The following is a 19,934-nucleotide window of genomic DNA, read 5'->3' as shown; positions in this document are numbered from 1 at the left end:
TTGTTAATTTTTGCCATTGTCTTGGAGCGAAAACAGGTCTGAAGAAAATTCTTACAACTTAAAAAAAAAAAAATTATATTGTATGTACTGGTTATGGAATTAAGTTTTCATAAAAAATTTCACTTAATTTGATCAAATAGGTTTTTTTTTTTTTTTTTTTTTTTTTTTTTTTTTTTTACAGCGGAAAATCAAATTTTAATGAGATTGATCGTATTCCGTCATCTTGCCTATTTCACGGACAAGGAGGAGGTTCGCCAGGGGAGATAGCTCCAATCACCGCTTAAAGTTTGTCAAAATTTGACGAGATTATTTTGAAATATTGACAGAAAAAGTACATAGATAAATATTTTAGTTTTTTTTCACTTATTTTACAGGGGTTTTTTATTCTTTTTTTTATCCTTTTTTTCATTTTATCCTTTGTTAATCGTTTTTTCGTCCAAAGGCATCTCTTCCTCGTCCGCGAAATAAGCAAGATGGCCAGGATACGATCGATCTCATTAAAATTTGATTTTCTTCTGAAAAAAAAAAAAAAAATGCTATTTGATTAAATTAAGTGATTTTTTTTTTTATGAGAACTGAATTCCATAACAGGTGTACGTTACGTACAATATAATTTTTTTCAATATTTTTATTATTTTTAATGCCTTCATTAAACTAAACAAGTACCTCGTGTACACTTTCCATCTGTACATTTTTAGCCGATGGGGGGGGGGTGAATGACGTAAATGAAGCAAGAAAAAGAGAAAGGAGGAGAAAGATTGTGGAAGAGAGAGAGAGAGAGAGAGAGAGAAAGAAAGAATGAGGATTGAAAAAGAGGCTCAGGGAGAGTGAGTAGAGAAAGAGAGAGTATAGTCTGACATCACAAGGTATTCTGTCTTTACAAAATCCTTCGACTTTGTTTTAACCATCGCAAAACATGATTACCAACCAATGCCAAAATTGAGAAATTATATAATATAACAAACACTAATACCAAATACTGATGGAACGAGTCACAAATGAAAAGGGGTTTTATTCAGCTGCTGAACTGATAATTGTTTAATAAAGTTTATTCTCGTATGTTTTAAATAGTTTTTTTTTTCTTCTTCTTCAATTTAAATTCATATCTGAATATCGGGTTTCCGACTTGTTTATCTGTTAATTTGACAATCAATTCGTAGATAAGGAAAACACACGACACGAAGATATATAAGAAGCATAAATAATTTTGGTTTTAATTTTCGTAATAAACCGCTTTTAAATTACAATATTCTCAAAGCTCCATGGGAGTTGCGTCCCTTCACAATTCTAAAACAAAACCAAAACGTCGAGCATTTGTTTTAAAGCAAAATACTAGAATAATTACTTTATGATGTAGTTGTGTATCGCGATCGAACCTTGCTCTTTCGATATAAAGCTACGTCTTCGAGATGGCCATGCTCTTTTAGTGATATTAGAGGCAGAATTACGACGGGGAGGGTGAAAATGATCTCATTGGGTTCCACGTGTTTTCGAAAAAATACTCCATGCGACCATGCGTGACGCTGATGCAATCGTTGTTTTTATGACGAAATTTATTCATGCTAAAATTACATTCCATTTGGGAACTTACATGCGAGAAAAGGTTTTAAAATAGAAAGATTCTGATAAATGCTTGGAGAAATTTCATTTTTTTTTTTTTTGTTCGGTTTAATTTAATTTTTTCGTCTCTTTCGACACACAAGAAAAAAAAACGTTAAAACCAATTAAAACAATAAATACGATTATTTACCGTTGATTGAAAACAAAAATTATTAGAAAAAAAATAATGTTAAATATTTAATGTCATACGGTTATATTAAAATAAAATACTGTTTTAAAAACGTAAAAAAAATGCTTTATTAAAAAAAAAAAAATAAAAAAAAAAATAAAAAAAAACGCCACAAAATGTTTTACACAAAACATTTAGCATTCAATAAGTACCTATTTACTATGCCTCCCCACGGGACAGAGTTAGACACCAGAGTCGTTTTTTAACGAGGAGAAACGGTACAAAAATAAAAAATTGTCTCAGTCGTGAAGGATTGCTCCTCCACCGAAAGAGAACAAGAAATGGAAGTGCAGCAATCAGCATTGCAGCATCTGAAGAACAGATACTACACTGATTGAAATGTTTACGACAGGCTTAAATTGGTCACGGACTTTAAATTCGGTGAAAAACATTTAACAAAAAAAATTTTTTTAAAAAAACGAAGAAAAAACTCATCGTTAAATAAAAAGGTTTGTATTTTTTTATCATATTTTTTTTAAACCTTTTAACTTATTTTTTTATTTGATGTTATTTTTTATTTAATGTTATTTTTTATATGTATATTGCAAATTATGAATTTAATTTTTGATTGTTAATGTTGCACTAAATCAAAATATTAAAAAGCAAATTAGCGCTTAGTTTTTAAAACGAATTTTACGAATTAATTTAAACGTAAATTGATGGCTTTGATGTGTAAAAAAAACATTGTTTTTCAAAAGAGTAAAAAAAAAACGTGGAAATGAAAGATTTTTTTTTTTTTTTTTTTTTTACAACATTAAAACAAATGAAATATCATTTATGCAAATTCATACATATTTTTTATGCATTTACAATCAAATCCGGGGGTAAACATTTACATAAAATGATTTTGTTATTATTTGATGTAAAATAATAATAATAAATACAATAATAATAATAAAAACAACACTTACTAACAATACAGGCAGATATAAGCTGCAAACCGTCACCCGGTATTTCGCAGTCTTGGTTCGGAAACAACGGTTTTAGCAGATAAGTCGTGAAGATCAAAGAGGCCGCCGCGATCCCCACGGGGCATATGATTACAAAATTGATCCAAAGGCAAACGAATCCCATAAAATCCCCAAAGGCCCGTTTTATGTAGATGTATTCGCCTCCCGACTGCGGAAAAGTGGACCCTAATTCAGCGTAACATAAGGCACACATCATATTATAAAGGCCGCATATTGCCCACATTATAAGACTCAGTCCGACTGAGTGGACATTCTGGAGGATCCCCACCGGGGAGACGAAGATCCCCGACCCTATGATGATGCCCACAATAATAGCAACACCTTGGATTAAAGTGACTTGTTTTTTCAGCTCAATTTTCTCGCTCCGAACGGCCTGGGAACTCATCTTTTCTCGTGTTGTTTTGTTTGCTTGTTAAATGTAAGTCTTCGTTTTACGTGCGTGTAGGTTCGTATTTCCCTCAAATCCTATGTTTTTTTTATTTTTTCTTTTCCCTTTCGTTTAGAATTGTCCTTTCTTCAGAGCGGGAAAGAAAAACGAGTGCACTTTTTGGCGAATTGTGGCAAATTGAAAAAAATGTTTAAAAAAGAGGGAGGGAATAGAACACACGTTTGAGCCAACTTCCTCGCCCTGCGCCTCCCCTCTCTCTGTCTTTCTCTCTCTAACTATGCGCTCGCACTCGCTACCTTTATTAATGCGATACGTTATGAGAACCGAACCGCTGTTGTACTATATATATATATATATATATATATATATATATATATATATATATATATATATATATATATATATATATATATATATATATATATATATTTTCACGGTTTTGGCTTTATTGGGGCGAGAGCGTTCTTCCCTAATACCTCTAGGAAAGATATGCATTCGTATACCTCTCCCGCCTCCTCAACTATGGATTAATAAATAGTTATGCAACTAGTCTAGGAGAAGGAAAACTCCGAAAAAACACCGTATTGTTTCCAGTCGTTTGGACTTCTCGAGCAATATTATTTCAAAAGAGGTGCGCCACTGCGCCACAGCGCACGGCACGGCTCCACTCCAGTGTTTCTCGAAACTAATCGGGACCGTTTTTAATAGTAATATAAAAATATACTTACGGCGAACGAGCTACTCAAAAAAGTTTGTGTCTCATTCCCGAAGGAAAACATCAGGCTGAACTCACGCGCACAGATTTTCGCTCTCACTTACAATCGAGCACTATATTGATTTTTCAATCTCTAAATAATAGATTCCCCTTCTTCCTCTGTTAGCAGGCCGCCTGGTATTGCCCGGTCGTAAAATACGCTTAAATATGATATTTTTATTTATGCAAATTCCGTATTTATTATATCATATGGGATCCAATATATAGTAATGATTTTAAAAGTTAAATAAATAAATGACTCGTGCCGTGCGTGCGGCTGCGCCACCAACGAAAATCGAAACCGAAACGTTTAGCTTACGATTTACCTCTTCCTTTGTAAAATAGACAAAACCGCTTTTTCGTTTGGTTTTTCCGACTGTTTATGTAAACAGCTTAAACGTAGTGCTTATCAAATTAAACAACTTGGTGCAGTAAATGTGTAGTTTAGTGGCGTAAATTATTTGATAGACAAAAAATCATAAAAACTATTTATTTTTATATAAACCAATCATGTGTTATTTCTGACAGTATCAACTAAAGACTTACCTGTGAAAAGTTGATTTTTAGGGTATTCAGGTCTGTATTCCGTATTGTTTTTACTAGTCGCTATGTTGGTTTTTGAGCGCGCATTCAATTTTTCGCAACTAGTGAAAACAAGACGGAATACCCCTAAAAATCAACTTTTAAAAGGTAAGTCTTTAACTTGTACATTGCGCACATTGACCATTAATTATTGCCCTTTTATTGTAACTGTTGGCTGATAAGACTTAAGGACTGTGCATAAAAAAATTGAAAAAAAAAAAAGAAAAGAATTCTAGTGACAAAACTTGAAGATAGTCATATAAATTAATCAGAAAAGGGTCAATTCTAAGTTAATTTAAAAAGGGGGGGGACAAACTGCTTTAAAAATATTAAATTCACAAAATTTGGCTTAAAAACGTCAAATGGTTCTTAAATGGGTGATCGATTTACTAAAACATTGCCTTAGAAACTGAGCACTCCCCTACAAATATTTAAATATTGACTTTTTGTCCATTTTTTTTTTCTTTTTTTAAATCTGGTAGGATAGTGGCCATTCGATAGTAATCCATTAAAAAAAATTTTTTTTAAATGATTAATTTTTTATAATATAGGGGACACTACTCATACATGTGAACCAATCTCTGTAACCTCTCCACTATTAGCACTATTAATTGATTAAATCGTCAATTGGCAATTTTCAATAATTTCAAGCAGAAAAGTGTTATAACTCGTGCAAAAGTTGGACCAGTATCAGTAGATAAAAATTTCTTGTGAAAAAATCATAAAAAGTTAGTACGTTCTTTATAAAAAGCGAATGTATGTAAGTATCCATTTAGGTTTGCCTGGAACCTAGTGAAAATTGCTGAGCGTTAAATAGACGATTAGATGACATTTGATAAATTGGCAGTAATAAGCTAAAGAAATAACATTGTTATTTAGAAACACATTCTTAACTTGGAGAGGAGTGGGTGTTTTGAAAATATTCTGTACATTCTAACAATGTACTACAAAAGATATCGTAAAAGTGTAAAAAATGTAATAAAAACATATCATAAAAGTGTTAAAAGATGTAATAAAAAAGATATCATAAAAGTGTTAAAAGATGTAATAAAAAAGATATCATAAAAGTGTTAAAAGATGTAATAAAAAACATATCATAAAAGTGTTAAAAGATGTAATAAAACAGATATCATAAAAGTGTTAAAAAATGTAATACAAAAGATATCGTAAAAGTGTAAAAAATGTAATAAAAAACATCATAAAAGTGTTAAAAGATGTAATAAAAAATATATCATAAAAGTGTTAAAAAATGTAATAAAAATATATCGTAAAAGTGTAAATAATGTAATAAAAAATATATCACAAAAGTGTAAAAAAATGTGATAAAAAGATATCGTAAAAGTGTTAAAAAATTTAATAAAAAATATATCGTAAAAGTGTAAAAATATGTAATATAAAAGATATCGTATAAGTGTAAAAAAAATGTAATGAAAAAGATATTGTAAAAGTGTAAAAAAATGTAATGAAAAAGATATTGTAAAAGTGTAAAAAAAAATAATAAAAAGATATCGTAAAAGTGTAAAAAATGTAATGAAAAAGATATTGTTAAAGTGTAAAAAAATGTAATAAAAAATATATCGTAAAAGTGTAAAAAATGTAATAAAAAAAGATATCATGAAAGTGTAAAAAAATGTAATAAAAAAGATATAAAAGTGTAAAAAAAATGTGATAAAAAAGATATCATGAAAGTATTAAAAAATGTAATAAAAAAGATATCATAAAAGTGTAAAAAATGTAATAAAAAATATATCGTAAAAGTATAAAAAATGTAATAAAAAAGATATTGTAAAAGTGTTAAAACATGTAATAAAAAATATATCGTAAAAGTATAAAAAATGTAATAAAAAAAAATATCATAAAGTGTAAAAAAATGTAATGAAAAAAGATATCATAAAAGTGTAAAAAAATGTGATAAAAAAGATATCATGAAAGTATTAAAAAATGTAATAAAAAAAGATATCATAAAAGTGTAAAAAATGTAATAAAAAAGATATCATGAAAGTGTAAAAAATGTAATAAAAAAGATATCATGAAAGTGTAAAAAATGTAATAAAAAATATATCATAAAAGTATTAAAAATGTAATAAAAAATATATCATGAAAGTATTAAAAAATGTAATAAAAAATATATCGTAAAAGTGTAAAAAAATGTAATAAAAAATATATCATGAAAGTGTAAAAAATGTAATAAAAAAGATATCATGAAAGTGTTAAAAGATGTAATAAAAAAGATATCATGAAAGTGTGAAAAATGTAATAAAAAAGATATCATGAAAGTGAAAAAAATGTAATAAAAAAGATATCATAAAAGTGTTAAAAGATGTAATAAAAAAGATATCATGAAAGTGTAAAAAATGTAATAAAAAAGATATCATGAAAGTGTTAAAAGATGTAATAAAAAATATATCGTAAAAGTGTAAAAAATGTAATAAAAACATATCATAAAAGTGTTAAAAGATGTAATAAAAAAGATATCATAAAAGTGTTAAAAGATGTAATAAAAAGATATCATAAAAGTGTTAAAAAAAGTAATAAAAAACATATCATAAAAGTGTTAAAAGATGTAATAAAAAAGATATCATAAAAGTGTAAAAAAATGTAATAAAAAATATATCATGAAAGTGTAAAAAATGTAATAAAAAAGATATGAAAGTGTAAAAAATGTAATAAAAAAGATATCATGAAAGTGTAAAAAATGTAATAAAAAAGATATGAAAGTGTTAAAAGATGTAATAAAAAATATATCGTAAAAGTGTAAAAAATGTAATAAAAACATATCATAAAAGTGTTAAAAGATGTAATAAAAAAGATATCATAAAAGTGTTAAAAGATGTAATAAAAAGATATCATAAAAGTGTTAAAAAATGTAATACAAAACATATCATAAAAGTGTTAAAAGATGTAATAAAAAAGATATCATAAAAGTGTTAAAAGATGTAATAAAAAACATATCATAAAAGTGTTAAAAAATGTAATAAAAAATATATCGTAAAAGTGTTAAAAGATGTAATAAAAAAGATATCATAAAAGTGTTAAAAAATGTAATACAAAAGATATCGTAAAAGTGTAAAAATGTAATAAAAAACATATCATAAAAGTGTAAAAAGATGTAATAAAAAAGATATCATAAAAGTGTTAAAAAATGTAATACAAAAGATATCGTAAAAGTGTAAAAAATGTAATAAAAAACATATCATAAAAGTGTTAAAAGATGTAATAAAAAAGATATCATAAAAGTGTAAAAAAATATAATATAAAATATATCGTAAAAGTGTAAAAAAATGTAATGAAAAAGATATTGTTAAAGTGTAAAAAAATGTAATAAAAAATATATCGTAAAAGTGTAAAAAAATGTAATAAAAAAAAGATATCATGAAAGTGTAAAAAAATGTAATAAAAAAGATATCATAAAAGTGTAAAAAAAATGTGATAAAAAAGATATCATGAAAGTATTAAAAAATGTAATAAAAAAAGATATCATAAAAGTGTAAAACAATGTAATAAAAAAGATATTATGAAAGTATTAAAAAATGTAATAAAAAATATATCGTAAAAGTGTAAAAAATGTAATAAAAAAGTATCATGAAAGTGTTAAAAGATGTAATAAAAAAGATATCACAAAAGTGTTAAAAGATGTAATAAGAAATATATCATAAAAGTGTAAAAAATGTAATAAAAACATATCATAAAAGTGTTAAAAGATGTAATAAAAAAGATATCATAAAAGTGTTAAAAGATGTAATTAAAAAGATATAATAAAAGTGTTAAAAAATGTAATAAAAACATATCATAAAAGTGTTAAAAGATGTAATAAAAAAGATATCATAAAAGTGTTAAAAAATGTAATACAAAAGATATCGTAAAAGTGTAAAAAATGTAATAAAAAACATATCATAAAAGTGTTAAAAGATGTAATAAAAAAGATATCATAAAAGTGTTTAAAAATGTAATAAAAAATTTATCGTAAAAGTGTAAAAAATGTAATAAAAAATATATCACAAAAGTGTAAAAAAATGTGATAAACAGATATCGTAAAAGTGTTAAAAAATTTAATAAAAATATATCGTAAAAGTGCAAAAATATGTAATATAAAAGATATCGTATAAGTGTAAAAAAATGTAATGAAAAAGATATTGTAAAAGTGTAAAAAATGTAATGAAAAAGATATTGTAAAAGTGTAAAAAAAATGTAATAAAAAGAGTTCATAAAAGTGTAAAAAAATATAATATAAAATATATCGTAAAAGTGTAAAAAAAATGTAATGAAAAAGATATTATAAAAGTGTTAAAAAATGTAATAAAAAATATATCGTAAAAGTGTAAAAAATGTAATAAAAAATATATCGTAAAAGTAAAAAAAAATGTAATAAAAAAGATATTGTAAAAGTGTTAAAAAATGTAATAAAAAATATATCGTAAAAGTGTAAAAAATGTAATAAAAAAGATATCATGAAAGTGTAAAAAATGTAATAAAAAAAGATATCATAAAAGTGTAAAACAATGTAATAAAAAAGATATCATGAAAGTATTAAAAAATGTAATAAAAAATATATGGTAAAAGTGTAAAAAATGTAATAAAAAAGTATCATAAAAGTGTTAAAAGATGTAATAAAAAAGATATCACAAAAGTGTTAAAAGATGTAATAAAATATATATCATAAAAGTGTAAAAAATGTAATAAAAACATATCATAAAAGTGTTGAAAGATGTAATAAAAAAGATATCATAAAAGTGTTAAAAGATGTAATTAAAAAGATATAATAAAAGTGTTAAAAAATGTAATAAAAACATATCATAAAAGTGTTAAAAGATGTAATAAAAAAGATATCATAAAAGTGTTAAAAAATGTAATACAAAAGATATCGTAAAAGTGTAAAAAATGTAATAAAAAACATATCATAAAAGTGTTAAAAGATGTAATAAAAAAGATATAAAAGTGTTAAAAAATGCAATCAAAAATATATCGTAAAAGTGTTAAAAAAATGTAATAAAAAATATATCACAAAAGTGTAAAAAATGTGATAAAAAGATATCGTAAAAGTGTTAAAAACTAAATAAAAAATATATCGTAAAAGTGTAAAAATATGTAATATAAAAGATATCGTATAAGTGTAAAAAAATGTAATGAAAAAGATATTGTAAAAGTGTAAAAAAATGTAATGAAAAAGATATTGTAAAAGTGTAAAAAAATGTAATAAAAAGATATCATAAAAGTGTAAAAAATATATAAAATATATCGTAAAAGTGTAAAAAAATGTAATGAAAAAAATATTGTTAAAGTGTAAAAAAATGTAATAAAAAATATATCGTAAAAGTGTAAAAAAATGTAATAAAAAAAGATATCATGAAAGTGTAAAAAAATGTAATAAAAAAGATATCATAAAAGTGTAAAAAAAATGTGATAAAAAAGATATCATGAAAGTATTAAAAAATGTAATAAAAAAAGATATAAAAGTGTAAAACAATGTAATAAAAAAGATATCATGAAAGTATTAAAAAATGTAATAAAAAATATATGGTAAAAGTGTAAAAAATGTAATAAAAAAGTATCATAAAAGTGTTAAAAGATGTAATAAAAAAGATATCACAAAAGTGTTAAAAGATGTAATAAAATATATATCATAAAAGTGTAAAAAATGTAATAAAAACATATCATAAAAGTGTTGAAAGATGTAATAAAAAAGATATCATAAAAGTGTTAAAAGATGTAATTAAAAAGATATAATAAAAGTGTTAAAAAATGTAATAAAAACATATCATAAAAGTGTTAAAAGATGTAATAAAAAAGATATCATAAAAGTGTTAAAAAATGTAATACAAAAGATATCGTAAAAGTGTAAAAAATGTAATAAAAAACATATCATAAAAGTGTTAAAAGATGTAATAAAAAAGATATCATAAAAGTGTTAAAAAATGTAATAAAAAATATATCGTAAAAGTGTAAAAAATGTAATAAAAAATATATCACAAAAGTGTAAAAAATGTGATAAAAAGATATCGTAAAAGTGTTAAAAAATTTAATTAAAATATATCGTAAAAGTGTAAAAATATGTAATATAAAAGATATCGTATAAGTGTAAAAAAAATGTAATGAAAAAGATATTGTAAAAGTGTAAAAAATGTAATGAAAAAGATATTGTAAAAGTGTAAAAAAAATGTAATAAAAAGAGATCATAAAAGTGTAAAAAAATATAATATAAAATATATCGTAAAAGTGTAAAAAAATGTAATGAAAAAGATATTGTTAAAGTGTAAAAAAATGTAATAAAAAATATATCATAAAAGTGTAAAAAATGTAATAAAAAATATATCGTAAAAGTATAAAAAATGTAATAAAAAAGATATTGTGAAAGTGTAAAAAATGTAATAAAAAAGATATTATAAAAGTGTTAAAAAATGTAATAAAAAATATATCGTAAAAGTGTAAAAAAATGTAATAAAAAATATATCGTAAAAGTATAAAAAATGTAATAAAAAAGATATTGTAAAAGTGTTAAAAAATGTAATAAAAAATATATCGTAAAAGTGTAAAAAAATGTAATAAAAAAATATATCATGAAAGTGTAAAAAATGTAATAAAAAAGATATCATAAAAGTGTAAAAAAAATGTGATAAAAAAGATATCATGAAAGTATTAAAAAATGTAATAAAAAAAGATATCATAAAAGTGTAAAAAAAATGTAATAAAAAATATATCATGAAAGTGTCAAAAATGTAATAAAAAAGATATCATGAAAGTGTTAAAAGATGTAATAAAAAATATATCGTAAAAGTGTAAAAAATGTAATAAAAACATATCATAAAAGTGTTAAAAGATGTAATAAAAAGATATCATAAAAGTGTTAAAAGATGTAATAAAAAAGATATCATAAAAGTGTTAAAAAATGTAATAAAAAACATATCATAAAAGTGTTAAAAGATGTAATAAAAAAACATATCATAAAAGTGTTAAAAGATGTAATAAAAAAGATATCATGAAAGTGTTTAAAAATGTAATACAAAAGATATCATAAAAGTGTAAAAAATGTAATAAAAAACATATCATAAAAGTGTTAAAAGATGTAATAAAAAAGATATCATAAAAGTGTTAAAAAGTGTAATAAAAATATATCGTAAAAGTGTAAAAAAATGTAATCAAAAATATATCACAAAAGTGTAAAAAATGTGATAAAAAGATATCGTAAAAGTGTTAAAAACTTAATAAAAAATATATCGTAAAAGTGTAAAAATATGTAATATAAAAGATATCGTATAAGTGTAAAAAAAATTTAATGAAAAAGATATTGTAAAAGTGTAAAAAAAATGTAATATAAAAGATATTGTAAAAGTGTAAAAAAAATGTAATAAAAAGATATCATAAAAGTGTAAAAAAATATAATATAAAATATATCGTAAAAGTGTAAAAAAATGTAATGAAAAAGATATTGTTAAAGTGTAAAAAAATGTAATAAAAAATATATCGTAAAAGTGTAAAAAAATGTAATAAAAAAAGATATCATAAAAGTGTAAAAAAATGTGATAAAAAGATATCATGAAAGTATTAAAAAATGTAATAAAAAATATATCGTAAAAGTGTAAAAAAATGTAATAAAAAAAGATATCATGAAAGTGTAAAAAAATGTAATAAAAAATATATCATGAAAGTATAAAAAAATGTAATAAATGTACTTTTTCTCCATAAAATAAATATGTTTTTCTTGCTTTAAATGTTGTTTCATTATATTTTTCTATTTGTCTACTTGTTCATGTTTTTGTTGACAAAAGACAGTTTTATCAGGTGTAAAAGTTGTACGAATATGGTGGGCAATGGCAGAAACACAAACAGATGAAAACCAGGATTGAGAATGAGGTTTGGGTTAAAACTTACGATGAGGAATGACGGTGCCAATTCCGACAAGAAACCAATCATCCTTAGCAACAGCATTCGGGGACATAAAAAAAATAGGACCCCATGGAATGTTACATAAGATGCTGAAAAGCCCATCCCAATGTGAAATTACAAAAGATAAGCTCAGTCGTTTGAGAACCTATGAAGAAGGAACTCACACACACACAAAGTGATTTTTATATAATCGTATATATGTGTGTGTGTGTGTGTGTGTGTGTGTGTGTGTGTGCATACGCATATATATATATATATATATATAGGAAAAATCGCAACTTTTAGATGTATCGGAATCAATATTGGAACCGGAAAAATTTGTGCCTATTTTCCGATGCCAAAAACGATACTTTTAATTAGCTTTTTTACTTGATTCTGTTTAAAGCAAAACCTTTCACTGCTGATAATAATGATAAAATATAAATATTTATTGATTTTACTGCTGATAATAATGATAAAATATAAATATTTATTGATTTTACTGCTGATAATAATGATAAAATATAAATATTTATTGATTTTACTGCTGATAATAATGATAAAATATAAATATTTATTGATTTTACTGCTGATAATAATGATAAAATATAAATATTTATTGATTTTACTGCTGATAATAATGATAAAATATAAATATTTATTGATTTTACTGCTGATAATAATGATAAAATATAAATATTTATTGATTTTACTGCTGATAATAATGATAAAATATAAATATTTATTGATTTTACTGCTGATAATAATGATAAAATATAAATATTTATTGATTTTACTGCTGATAATAATGATAAAATATAAATATTTATTGATTTTACTGCTGATAATAATGATAAAATATAAATATTTATTGATTTTAAATTACCAGTGAAACTAAAATCTGTTGTATAAATGTATTTTTATTTTTGAGAAAGTATTTGCACATTTAATGTGTTTTTCTGGTAATCTGGAAAAATAACAACCGTATAGTAAAATATTTAGAGATTTATAAAGAATTGGAATCGGTAATTGTATCGGAATCGGGATTTTAGTACAGAATTGATAATTGTATCGGAATTGATAAAAATATTGGAATTATCCCATCACATATCCATATAATGAATTAAAGTTAATTTTCACCTTCCTCTACAGTTCCAACAGGAAAATAAACAAACACTTACTGATCAATTCTTTCACAACCATTATAAAGGTAAATTATGAACATAAATTATAAACATAAACTATAAACATAAATTATCAACATAAATAATAAACATAAATTATAAAGATAAAATATAAACCTAAATTATAAACGTAAATTATAAACATAAATTATAAACATAAATTATAAACATAAACTATAAACATAAATTATAAACATAAATTATAAACATAAATTATAAACATAAATTATAAACATAAATTATAAACATAAATTATAAACATAAACTATAAACATAAACTATAAACATAAATTATAAACATAAATTATAAACATAAACTATAAACATAAATTATAAACATAAATTATAAACATAAATTATAAACATAAACTATAAACATAAATTATAAACATAAATTATAAAATTAAATTATAAACAGTAACTATAAGCATAAATTATAAACATAAATTATAAACATAAATTATAAATATACATTATAAACATAAACTATAAACATAAATTATAAACATACATTATAAACATAAACTATAGACATAAACTATAGGCATAAATTATAAACATAAACTATAAACATAAACTATAAACATAAATTATAAACATAAATTATAAACATAAATAATAAACATAAACAATAGACATAAACTATAGACATAAATTATAAACATAACCTATAAGCATAAACTATAAACATAAATTATAAACATAAATTATAAACATAAATTATAAACATAAACTATAAACATAAATTATAAACATAAATTATAAACAAACTATAAACATAAATTATAAACATAAATTATAAACATAAATTATAAACATAACCTATAAGCATAAACTATAAACATAAACTATAGACTTAAACTATAAACATAAATTTTAAACATAAATTATAAACATAAACTATAGACATAAATCATAAACATAAACTATAAACATAAATTATAAACATAAATAATAGACATAAATTATAGACATAAATTATAAACATAAATTATAAACATAAATTATAAACATAAACTATAGACATAAATTATAAACATAATCTATAAACATAAATTATAAACATAAATTATAAACATAAATTATAAACATAAATTATAAACATAAATTATAAACATAAATTATACACATAAATTATAAACATAAATTATAAACATAAATTATAAACATAAACTATAAACATAAATTATAAACATAAATTATAAACATAAATTATAAACATAAATTATAAACATAAATTATACACATAAACAATAAACATAAATTATAAACAGAAATTATAAACATAAATTATAAACATAAATTATAAACAAACTATAAACAGAAATTATAAACATAAATTATAAACATAAATTATAAACATAAATTATAAACATAAATTTATTTATTGCAGATTGTTATCCTCATCGTTTTTGTTTCACAACATTTCAGCCAACTATTTCTCTGGCCTTCGTCATGTGGCAACCAGAACGGGATAGGAACTATATACCATATATGTAGCATGTATGAACCCAACCATGGAAGATCAGATAATAAAAAATGTGAATTGATAAGAACAAAAAATTCAATCTTTATTGCCTTTGGGGCCCGTGGCACAATGGTTAGAGACGTTGAATCTCTACGGTTCCAGGTGAGAATTGTCTGAAGATAGCGGTTTCAATCCTACCCAAAGCCGACCAGAGTTGTGAGACGACAACTATGGAAGGTAGTTAGAAGATTCAGAGTTCCTATCCCGTTGCAGTTACTGACTGAAACATCGTGAAACAACATCTAAAAGATGAGGATAACAATAAATAAATTAATTAATAAATTAATTAATTTATTAATTAATTAATTAATTAATAAATAAATACATAAATTAATTAATAAATTAATTAATAAATAAATAAATTTATAAATTAATTAATTAATAAATTAATAAATAAATAAATAATAAATAAATTAATTAATAAATTAATAAATAAATTAATTAATAAATAAAAAAATTAATAAATAAATTAATAAATATATTAATAAATTAATAGATAAATAAATAAATTAATTAATAAATTAATAAATAATACTCATCTCAATGAATTCCAATTAAAAATAATACATTATAAACATGTTTTCTGAAGTTATTTGTATATTATCTCCCCATTTACAAATTATTATATTTGTTCCGAACAACCTGCCTCTTTCAAATATGTTTTTATCACAAGACGGTAGCAAACACTTTCACTCTCTGTCCATTAAGTCCTCTCACTCCCTTCACTGCTAGATGATTTGAACATGTATCATTATTTCTACGACACAGCTTCAGACTAGTTATAAATGAAGATACCACAATTTTTATATTTTCATTAAACAATTTCAACACTACATATACATTTATTGCCTTAAACAGATGCCCCATAATTGTTACATTTCTTCCCTCTATTAGAAAAACCATTCATGATTAAAAAGTTCTAAATAAATTACTGCACTTACACTCTTCCATACATTTATGAATACCAATAGCACATTCGTTTTCATCCTCAACGAATAACAAGTTTTCCAAGCCTCTCATTTACTTTATCATAATTGATACCATTTTCTGGAAACACTATGTAAATTTCCATTCATTTTCTGTATCTTAAATAATTTAAACAATTTCCGCACTTAACTACTACTTCACTGTCAATACATTGTCAATTGCAATGATAAAAATATTACCATTAGCATATGAAGCAATTGAGCTTAGGTATTTGGACAATGTCAAAACGTTGTTAATTCACTGCCCGCAAAACAGCAGCCATATAGCGCAACGGTTAGAAGCTCTGACTGTCGTTTGGGCGATCGGGTTTCAATCCTGGCTTGAGGTAGTTGTTTGTCTAGCCGCACTGATGAGCTGTGAAACAGCGAAACAGTACTGTATGTAGATGACTATATATATATATATACACACATATATATATACATATATATATGTATATATATATATATATATATATATATGTGACATGCTTTTAATAAGTTTCCAAACTTTTGTAGACATTTAAAATTGTCATAGACTCTTGAAAATTCAGTATATTATTGCTAAACATTTTTTGAGATGACTAACGAATTTTTATGATTTCAGATTCAAATGAAAAGCTATAACAGGAATTGGAATACACCCTACTAAAGCCTGATTGTCATAGCTGGTGAATTTCAAAAATGCAATCTGGATGTGGAGACACTTTATAAAAACGATATGCAATAAAATTGTGTTTTAAACTTGGAAAATACCACAGAAACGTATGGAATGTTTTTGGACCATCTTACATGAATCGAGCATCAGTTTTTGAGTGGCATAAAAGATTTAAGGCAGGGAGTCTTTGAAGGATGATGAGAGGTGTGAGAGGAGCAAAGAAGTTAGAAAAACAGAGTTGATTGGCCAAATAAAGAATTTCATGGATAAGGGCCGTTGCGTGTCCATAGAGACAATAAGTGCACAGTTTGATGTCAGTGTGGGAACTCACAATTATTCATGAGGAACTGAAGATGCTGAAGATTTGCATGAAGTTTGTCCCAAGGGTATTGAGGGAAGATCAGGAAGAAAGACATTATCATGACAGCAGGAAAATGGCCAACCTGATCAATTCAGATCCCGAAGTTCTTGATGCTCTGGTGACCTGCAATGAAAGCTGGATCTACTGCTATGACGCAGAGACCAAGAGACAGAATTTCCACATGCTAGCTCTCCCAGACCCAAGAAGACCAGACAGAGCAAATTCACTCAAAAACATGATCCCTTCTTTTTTTTTTTTTTTTTTTTTGACAGCACGGGCATGATCTACATGTGCTCGGTTTCCACTGGACATTCAACAAGGAATACTATGTTGAGTTTTTAAGGGAGTTCAGGAAGAGATTCCGTGGGAAGAGGCCATCACTCTTCAAATCAGGTCAATGGCATTTCCACCAGGACAATGCACCAGTCCACAACTCCATCCATAAACATATCATGAGACAACTGAGGAGATGAAAGAGGCTGTGATGAGGATCATTGACACGCTCATACAAGAGGACTTCCATGGAACTTTCAAGCAGTTGTTGCAATAGTGCAACAACCAGAGGAGATTATTTCAAAGGGGATTAGAGCTTCATGTGTGTACTATCAATAAAAGTGTCCATACGGAAAAAGTCTGGAAACTTATTGAAGGTACCTCGTGTATATATATATATACACTAGCAGCAAAAGCACTCGTCGTTGACTGGGTTCAAAAACAGCCTACAGAAAATGGACTATGATTTATGAAAGTATGATAGGTTATGAAAAGGAAGGGTTGTAAAGAGATAGCTTCGAATTTGAGGGTAGCAAAACCAACGCAAAATATGATGAAAGTAAAAATAGAATAGATAAACCCCATAATTTATTATACTATACCTGTTCACACTGAAACACTTATCACAATATTCTGTGGATCTATATTAAAAAACCTTGTTAAACTTTGTGACATATTTCCATTCTATGGAGGCCAGGTGCGAACGAACACCCCATAATTTTATTATACCATATTTCTTCAAACTGAAACATAATTATCAAAATATACTTATGCAGATAGATATGAAAAGTCTTTATTAAAGTTTGTGCCTATTTCCATTCTATGGAGACCAGGCGCGAATGCAGACCCCACAATTTTATTATACCATCCCTATTGAAGTTAAAACATACTTACCAAAGTATTCTTATGTACATCTATATCCAAAACACTTGTAAACGTTTTTTTTTTAATTTTTAAATTTTTTATTTCCATACTTTGTGGACCAGGTGTGAAAACAGACCCCACAATTTTAATGAACCACCATTTTGCCAGATCAAACATACCCATTCGTGTGTCTCGATACATCTTCTATCATTATATGTAATCAGTTTTTTTAAAATAGTCAACTATATAGGAGCCTATTCGTGACCAGACACACACACACACACACACACACACACACATACACATTCAGCTTTATATTATAGATATATGTGTGTGTGTGTGTGTGTGTGTGTGGGTGTGTGCGTAATAGTCTTCGTGCAAAAGCACAGGAAACAAAATAACAAATTACTAGTTGCTTTCACTTGTATGGATTACAATTGTCTCAAACTTCTCTTGTTTTTTATGTTGTAAATTTTATCTTGATTTTTCTCATTATGTACTGAATATTTTTTAATGGAACCTATATGAAATGTGTTCCTTATTTCCTGCTGAATATTTTCTTTTTTGCAGCATTTAAAAATATTGCATTTAAAGAAAGTTATTTAAAGTTTCTGTTTCAAAATTGTAAGATTTTTTTATTTTTAAGCTTTCATCCAATCCATTTTCGCAGCTATCTTGACTGATGAACCCCAATAATATAACAGATATCAACTTGAAATGAAATATAAGTTTCAAGTGTGGAAATCTGTTTTTCCACCCAGCATGAGCTGTAAAGCTGATTGTGGTTTCCGACTTTAGGGGAACAAAGAAATATGCTCCCAACACAGCATAAGAGACAAACGGTAATAATTGCAAGCATAGCCATTATGTTGTAAATCATTCAAGGGGAAAGAAAAGGGGGACTAAGATAGGAAATGTAAACAAGGGATAAAATATTTTTTGTATGTGCGATGATTTTGCATTCTAGTGCGGCAGGGGTAGTGGGAAAAATCGTACACGCTACCGCAAAATGATAGTTAAGTGCTTTTCCTATTTCGTGCAAAAGAAGTAAAGGTTATAATTAGGGAAGTGTGACATTTTCCAAGGATCTATGCCAGGGGATTTTCAGTCCGAGTGAATCATTACAATAGAAGGTATCTTGTATAATTGGGAGGCTAACCACTGGAGATATTGTAAGTATCCCGAAACGTAGTGAGTGTGAATGAATATAGTGATTGATGAACACGAGAGAGCCTAAGTGTTAGTAACATCATAGCCAGAGAAATCATCGGACGAGAGATCATTGAGTTAGAGAAAATGTTTTGATAACAAAAAGAAATGTTGGAAAATAAAACTATTAGTTTGAGCCGTAATGGAATTCGGTATCATGGATGGTAGTTGACTTGGAATGTAAATAGATAAGCAAAATTTGATTTAGAATAACAATAAGGTTGACCTCTGGCATCAGAGAGTTGAACAAACAAAGGGATAGTTTTGATATACACGTTAGTCAGCCAGAGAAAAGAAGAGTTGGAGAATGGATGCATTATAGCAAGATGTAGAGCAAGCAACTCCAAGATGGGGTAACATCAGGAAATAAAGCTGTATAGATCTATCCTGTGTCGATTGTCATTCTTCAGATGAAAGAAATCTTCATTGCAGCTTTGAAGATCATCAGTCAAGATCAACGAATGGAAGAAGGTATGTTCCCCTGTTCGATTATTAGTCAAGCAATGCAGGATTCTGTGAATAGCAAACGAAAATGAAAAGAACCGCCT

At 25.1% G+C, this 19,934-nt stretch overlaps 1 long non-coding RNA gene across 1 annotated transcript; it reads left to right on the top strand.

Moving 5' to 3' along the window:
• Window positions 1–253: 253 nt before the first annotated feature.
• LOC145263671 (uncharacterized) lies at window positions 254–19,103 on the top strand. The gene is made up of 2 exons (XR_013864586.1): window positions 254–2,238; window positions 16,629–19,103. It is a non-coding gene; the product is annotated as an uncharacterized LOC145263671 (long non-coding RNA).
• The last annotated feature ends 831 nt before the right edge of the window (window positions 19,104–19,934 follow it).

Source organism: Euprymna scolopes, chromosome 39 (genome assembly GCF_053919585.1).
Source record: "Euprymna scolopes isolate OS-2025 chromosome 39, ASM5391958v1, whole genome shotgun sequence".
NCBI lineage: Eukaryota > Metazoa > Mollusca > Cephalopoda > Sepiida > Sepiolidae > Euprymna > Euprymna scolopes.
Note: the sequence above shows the minus strand (reverse complement) of the source record. Positions and strands in the feature narration are given on the sequence as shown.